Raw genomic sequence first — 7768 nt, forward strand, 5'->3', positions numbered from 1 at the left:
GTTATGCTATCCATTTAGTTAGCGTAATGGTTAGAGATGAAACGCTTCACCAGAAAGACCCTCAGAACACAACACAAGGGTCCCTCCTAATCTGTTACGATTAATTTTTGATCGCTTAGAACAACAACAAAGGATTATTGAAGAGGTTAGGGTGACACAAGCTCGCTAGGAACAAGAAAGATACGCTGCAATAGTAGCAGTGGTAGTAGCACAGGAGGCAGTCAGAAGAAGAAATTTTCACAGCTCAAGCATCAAAACAGCTGCCTAAACCAGCAATGCCAGTAGTAGACCTTAATAGCAGTAGACCTTGATAGCATCCGACAGTGGATGACCTATTTTTGTAAACACAATCCATCGTTGTTTGATGGAGTGTTTGATGTCCAAGTAGCAGAGGACTGGATTAACTGCTCGGAAAAGATTTTCAAGGTTTTGGACTGTCTGACTGAGCAGAAAGCCCATATGGCGATCTACAAGTTAGAAAAGGACGCCGACCATTGGTGGAAGAATACCAAACTTATCTTTGATGCTCAAAACACTAGAGCAGTTTTACAAAAAGTACTTCCTAAGGTCAGTCAAGGATAAAAGGGAAGCAGAATTCCTAACCCTGGAACAGAAGGATAGTGAGCCATTTGATGAGTATTTAGCTAAGATTATCCATCTCTCTTACTACTCCAGCTATCTCCATTACTGAGATGATAAGAGGTGGACAACAGAAAAGATGATCAGAGGATTGAAGTAGTCCTTAAGGGAAATGATTGCTCCTAGGTAGTTCGAGCACTTCAACAAGGCAGTTGAGGCCTGCCGAATTACAAGGAACAGCTTGAACCATCATCTGATGGTTAAGTATACTCCCAAGTTAGAGAAGAAAGATCAAGGTGGTGCCTCTTCTAATACCAACAGGAAGAGGAAGAGGCCATAAGACAACCAAAAGAGTAAGAAGGAAGGAAAGCCCCTAAATAGCAAGGAATGCCCAATTGTGGCAAGAATCACGGTAACAGGTCGTGTAGGGTCAGATAGGATGTCTGCTATACCTGTAGTAAGCCTGGACACTTCTCGAGAGAATACCCACAAAATACAAAGAAGGCAAGGCCACACACCCAAGAGCAAGTATTTTCCGTCATAAGGGAAGAAACCCTGGAGTTACCGGAAATGATCCCAAGTGCAATCATTATTAACAACTCCCCAGTGATTATAATGTTTAATTCAGGTGCTAGTCAGTTTCTTCTCTCGTATGATTGTTCTAAAAGACTTGGCTTGGTTATAAACACATTGCCTTATGACATACGTGTGTCTACACCAATACACTATGGGATAGTACATTTGATATGAGCACTGGTGCACTACCTTAGATTTGATACGTATACCTTCCATGAAATTGATGTGGTAATTGGATTGAATTAGTTGTCATCCCATAATGGAAAGGACAAATCCTTGATCTTACCCCTAAGAGAAATGGAGTTAAATCGGAAAGTTAAGTTGAACTTCATAATAGAAGCCCAGACGGGCAATGGTACGATGAATGAAGCTAAGTAAGACTAGCAGATGTTAAGAGAAAAGTGTGTTTTGTCATGATGAACCAAGGGAATTAGTGGCGATGAATGAATATAGAGTGATTACCAAAGGAGGTGGTAACTTTCATCGCTACAAACAAGGATTCTAGTCACGACGAAGGAACACAATAACTCTCAGATGTTGAGGTAGTATCTCAACAAGACACAGTGACTTTCAAAGGTCGTAGAGAGCAAGATTCGTAAAGGTCAGAAAGAAGGAGACGGCCACTATCTAGAGTTATCATATTCTCCCAAGAGGAAGAGTAATTATAAGGAGTTAAATAAGATGGTTAGGGGTTGAGTCTATACACCACTAAGAAGGTATAGTGGCCACCTAAGTTGGACAAACTATTACAGCCTCATTAAGGCTAGGGCACCATGATAGAGTAGCTATCTCAAGTACGGGAATAAACAGATAGGAACTTGAAGATAGCAAAGTCAAGATGGATATCCCTAGTGAAATTTCTTAAGGATCAAGAGGAAGAGAAACACTAGGCTGAGGGCACGTCTGCCTGGGTGTCACGCAAAGTCGCCAGCGCCCCCATCACGGGCACGGCGGATGATGGCCTCCCGAGAGCCTTGACTCGCGGCCGGCCGAAGAGACAGATAGCTGTGCAGGGAATTAGCTTAAGAGGTTGGCATGTTCCCAATGATGTTAAAAGATACTAAGTCACTTGGGGTTTAGGTTGAGAGGCACCCTTTGTCAAGGGATAAGGTCTTGGCTAGGAGTTTTCCTAGAGAAAGTGGGAATTGGTCCTCTAAATTAGAATTGATATTGCTCAAATGGAGTAAGATACCCTATCCGAGTAGGAAAGGGAAGCAGCTGAGGTAAGACAAGCGGAGTTGATCTTACCCAATGGAAGTATGACTAGCCAAGAACGAAGCTAGACTTGGATGTACCTGAGCTTAGCAAAGTACTAGAGTAAGTAGAAAGAAAAAGAACCTCGAAAGTCCTCTCCCTATGACGTCCAGAAGCAGCTACGAACAGAGAGGCTCCTTTTTATAGGGATAAGATGTCTGGATGGCACGCTACAGACATAGCAGCCATTAAGAGTTCGTACTCCTTGCATTGAAATACTAGGCATTGTGCATGTTAGAGTATGCTCGTACTGAAAAGTAAAGTAGAAGACAGAGAAGTTGCATAAGTCTTCTTTCTGTACCATTCTAAAATAGTAAGAGACGGTAAGGGCAGCTAGAGGAGTAAAAGAACTCCTAAAGCAGATTGGCTTGGGCACCTAAAGAGGCAAATATGTGGCCTAGGGAATTGACATGAGGCCTAAGAGAATGGTATTGGTTCTTGGAACGGTTTTGGGGAATTATCAGTTAGGCGACCAACTGAGTGGAGGTGACTTGACTTAGTCCTATGGTCCCAGAGATCTTAATGTAGCTCAAATTAACGATAGTATTCTAGGGTTATAGTGGACCCTAAAGAGGCTTATGGTAGAGCGAAGTAGCTCCCAAGGTCACGGTAGACCGAGCCTAAAGGAAGTGGCTAAGCCATAAAAGTAAAAGTATAAAACCTTTTTGGAAAGATGAAAACCAAGGATGAGTTGGAGATATAGAAACCTCCTTCGGTTGTAAACCGATACCAAGAAAGTACCCATGACTTCCTTCCAGACAACTTTATCATTGATTAGGTTGGGTTTAATTTCCTTCTGTTAACAAAGGAAAGCCAAAGTTAGAAGAATTAGAGCCATAAGACCTAAAAAAGAGACGTTCAAGCTAGCTCTATATACAGGAAGAACCCCGTGTGATGTAGAGACAGACTGAGTATTGATGAGCACATCCTTAAGATGAGGCGAGAGATAAGAATATAAGCTGAAAGGACCCCCGACTAAAGATAGATCAAGAAGGGTCTAAGACAGTAAAGTACCAGGGTTTAAGCCTATCAGAATCAGTGTTTCAGTTTCCCGTCAGCACTGCTCAATTAAGCGTGTTCAGGCAAGAGTAGCCTGATGATAGGAAGCCTCTGGGATGTAAGGTAAGAGAGTGCGAAAGCTAGAAATGTTAGCCATTTTTGGCAAGAATACACCAAGTCTAGCAAAAATAGAAGATAAAGTTAAGGAAATTGTTAGGCTATAAAGTTAAGGAAATTGTTAGGCTATAAAGTTAAGGAAATTGTTAGGCTACATAGTGTCCCAAGTAGTATTGTTTTGAACCGAGACTTGAGATTTACTCGAAGTTTTAGAGGTCGCTACTGAAAGAAATGGACACTACTCTTAAATTCAATACAGCTTACCCTCTACAGACGAATGGGTAGACACAGAGAACGATGCAGACATTAGGAGATATGCTACGCGCATATGTGCTTGATTTCAGCGGTAACTAGGGTATGTACTTATCGTTAGCTGAATTCGCTTAAGATGGTAATTTCCATTCAAGTATTTGAATGGCGCCACACGAAGCAATCTACAAGAGGTAGCGTAGATCTCCCTTATGCTGGGTAAAGCCCAATGAAAGAAATATGTATGGTTTTGTTATAGTAGATCAGATGTCCCAACAAGTTAAGGTTTAGTAGAGACTTCTAGCAATTCAAAGTAGATAGAAAAGCTATATAGATACTAGAAGGAGACCGTTAGAGTTGGGATTGAGGACCATGTTTCCCTCAAAGTGCCTTCAATGATGGAAGTTAGTCGATCCCTAAAGATTCAGAAATTGAGTTCGAAGTATGTTGAACTGTTTCAAATTTTTGTCCAAGGCTGGACCAGTAGCTTATAAGTGGCCCTTCCTCGAATTTGAGTCAAATTCATGATGTCTTCCATGTCTCCCAATTGAAGAAGTACCATTTAGACGCGACACATGTCATAAGCTATGATGACATTGTGCTCTGATATAACCTGTCTTTTGAGGCAGACTAGAGTGAATCATTGATCAAAAGGTCAAACAGCTGAGGAACTAGAAAATTTCACTAGTCAAAGTAGTATGGAAAGAAGCTATATGGGAGACAGAGACTGAAATGAAAGGAAAGCGTCCCGAGCATTTCCATTAAGATATGCTGTAAATTTCAGGGATGAAATTTATTTAGGGAGGAGAAATGTCACATCTAGTAATATAGCAATTAGGGATAAGGAATATTTCTAATTAGTTAAGGACCAAAAAGGATAAGGAGAAATAGAAGATTTATGGTGGAAAATAATTATTATGATTTTCTAAGTCAATTATGAAAAGTTTGACTAATTAAAGAAAATTGGTTAATAATAATTATGAAAAAATATTTTCAAGCCTCAAAAAATTAAGAAAAAATAAGGATAATATTCCTTGAGAATTATATGAGGTAGTATAATTGGTCTTATAACTAAATTATCCTTGGAAAAATTACAAACGAATTTAAGGGTGATTTAGGCTAATTTGAGGCCTTTTATTTGGAAAATTCCAAATAAATATTTGGAAGGAGAATAAAATCCCAATAAAACTTTCTATGATGCCCCAAGGAATTATAAATGATTATAAAACTAAAAGGAGGCCCTCAATTATCTAGGATTTTTTATAATTCCTTTGAAAAGTGAAAAAATACTAAAGAGAAGGAAATTAGTTTTTCTTTTCATATAATTAATGGGAATTCGAGTTTGAGCTAAAGAGGGAATTTTGGAAAGATAAAATTGAGGAGAATAAATTATGGATCTGACAAAAAATAATTACAGGGGCCAGAGTACTGTAATTATAGAAAAGAAACTAAACCCGAAGCAAAAGTGCACCGATAAAGTATAGATTAGAGTTTTGCACTTCACTTGGCCCACAAGTTGCCACTTGTCAAGCCCCTATTAGAGGGAAATTAAACTTTCCAAGTGTCAAGCCTCATGATAGCAATCATCCATGCAATAATAAATAATGCAATGTCAATGCTAGTAGTTAGGTTAAACTTTGCTACCTTGCTCCAAATGCTTTTGCTTTCTTTATTTTTCTTCCTTTCCTTCACAAATGTCAAACCCTAACATGAAAAACCACAAAAGGGGCAGCAAGATTACCAACCATACCGTATAAAAATCAACAACATAACTCAAGTAACTCCTTAAACCCCTTAAAGCTTCAATCTTTGTTCCTTAATTTTTAGAGCTTTGTTCCTTTAACCCTAAAAATCATTTCTTAGTTCATTTCTGCATGATTTGTCATTTAGATTCCAAATATGCACTTGGATTTAAGAAAATGAAACTCCTTCTTCTATATTCAAAGTGACTGAATGCCTTAGGGTTTAGGTTCCAAAATTTATAACTTTGATTCTAATGCTTCCAACACTTGTTCCTTAGGTTTATCCTATACCATTTACATTTTGAACATAATGGGAGCATCAAAACATTAAAAAGCTCATCCTAAGGATCAGTTTCCTTCTTGGATGAACAGTATCTCTTGAGAAACAACAAAGAAATCTCTTCAAAAACAACATACAACCACTTAAAACCACTTGGGATAACCAAGATTTGAAGTGTTTTAACAAGTTTAAACAACAAAACTTCCTCCCCTACATAAAGATCATTTCGGCCACCAACCAAGAAGAGGATAAACAGAATTTTCCAACCATACAACTCAAGAAAACAAGGCAAGAAACAATTTGGAACCAAAAACTAACCTTGAATCTTAGTTGGATTATCAAAGTTGCTACTTTTCTCTTGATTCCTCTTCAAGCTCTCTCTTTTCCTCTCCTTTCTCTCTTTGGCTGAACATGAGTCTGAAAATAAGGGGGAGAAGTGTCACACTTACTTATATAATACCTTAGAGTCCATCTAGAATCATTTTGGACCACATTGAATGGTTTTGAGCTCAAAAATCTCATTTAGGACGTTAATTTTCAGAAATTACTGTTCACTGTGCAATTTTCAGATTACAGGTCCAACTTTGAAAAATCATAACTAATTCTAGAAAAATTGTATGGAGGTATTCCAAAATTCTACGGAAAGCTCTTTAAATTCTCCTTAAGGAAAAAAATATCCAATTGGACTTATCCTTGCCCAATTCGTACAGTTTATTGGATAAAGATTACTGTTCATTTGGTAAAATCTAGAACTTCCAGATTCTGTGTCTCCACTTTGGAAATTTGTAACTCCTTGTTTACACGTCCAATTGAGGTGATCTATCTCTTATTTTAAAGCTTAAGATGTGTACTATAAGTTGCCAAATTTTGTGGCTTAACTCGTTCATCTGATAGGTCAAATTGAAGTTCAAAACTAAATACTCCAGGATCTACGTTTTATCCTTTCACCTTTGCTTGCTTTAATTCTTTTTATTTCTTTTTCATACATAACTTGGGTTTACTATTTCCCATTCATACTCGTACATTTTTATACATGCCATAAGCATTCTATGCACATAAATTGTATTAAGGCATCCATAAACATAATTTACAACATAAGAGAATCGTACATTGAACACTAATATCATTCATTAACATTAATAATTCTCTAATTTCTTCTCCTTGCTTCTCATGCCATTATTGTCCATCATCGATTGACCTAAATAGTTGGTTAGGGGGTGAGATTCAGGGAAATCTCAGTAGCAAACAATACCATATTAATCATGCTAGATGAATGCTAATGTACTACACACAACTTATTTATTCTCTTGTTAACTAGTGACATCTTAGCATGCTCAAAGCTAACTTCTTTATGCATGGCCATGGAGATACAATCTACTCATCATGAATAGCAATTATAGTAGCTAAAACATGTCACAATAACATTCAAATAACATGTACACAACAACACACAAGCATACAATATCAAGCAATGACAATAGGTAAGTTCACTATCTTGCACTTCAAGCTTTCCCCTTGCTTTCCCTTTGATTCCCTTGACTTTCCAACCATACGTACCTTTGGTCAACATCATCAAACATCCTCTTGGATATTCTAAGGTCCTAAACATATTCACATTGATCATACAATCTAGTAGGACCAAGAGATTAAATAAAGTTCAAGACTAACCTTCTTGAACTTAACCCTTTTCTCTTAATTTTGGATTAATATTCTAGCTTTGTAAAAATTGTAAAAATTAATCCAAACGTGGTTGATCAAAGTAGGTATCTTCCTCTTAATTTAAGTTCAAGAATCAAAATGGAAAGAGTTTCTCGTCTTATTCTCCATCTTGGTTGAAAATGTGAAGGATGGAGGGTCTATTTATAGCCAAAACTTTGGCTTGAATGGACCAAAATGCCCTTGGTGACTAATAGAAGGAGTAAGGGCAATATTGGAACTTCAAGTACACTTTTGCATCACCATTACATCATCT

Source organism: Neltuma alba, unplaced genomic scaffold (assembly GCF_004799145.2).
Source record: "Neltuma alba isolate B1F8T4 unplaced genomic scaffold, ASM479914v2 tig00010278_pilon, whole genome shotgun sequence".
Classification (NCBI taxonomy): Eukaryota; Viridiplantae; Streptophyta; class Magnoliopsida; order Fabales; family Fabaceae; genus Neltuma; species Neltuma alba.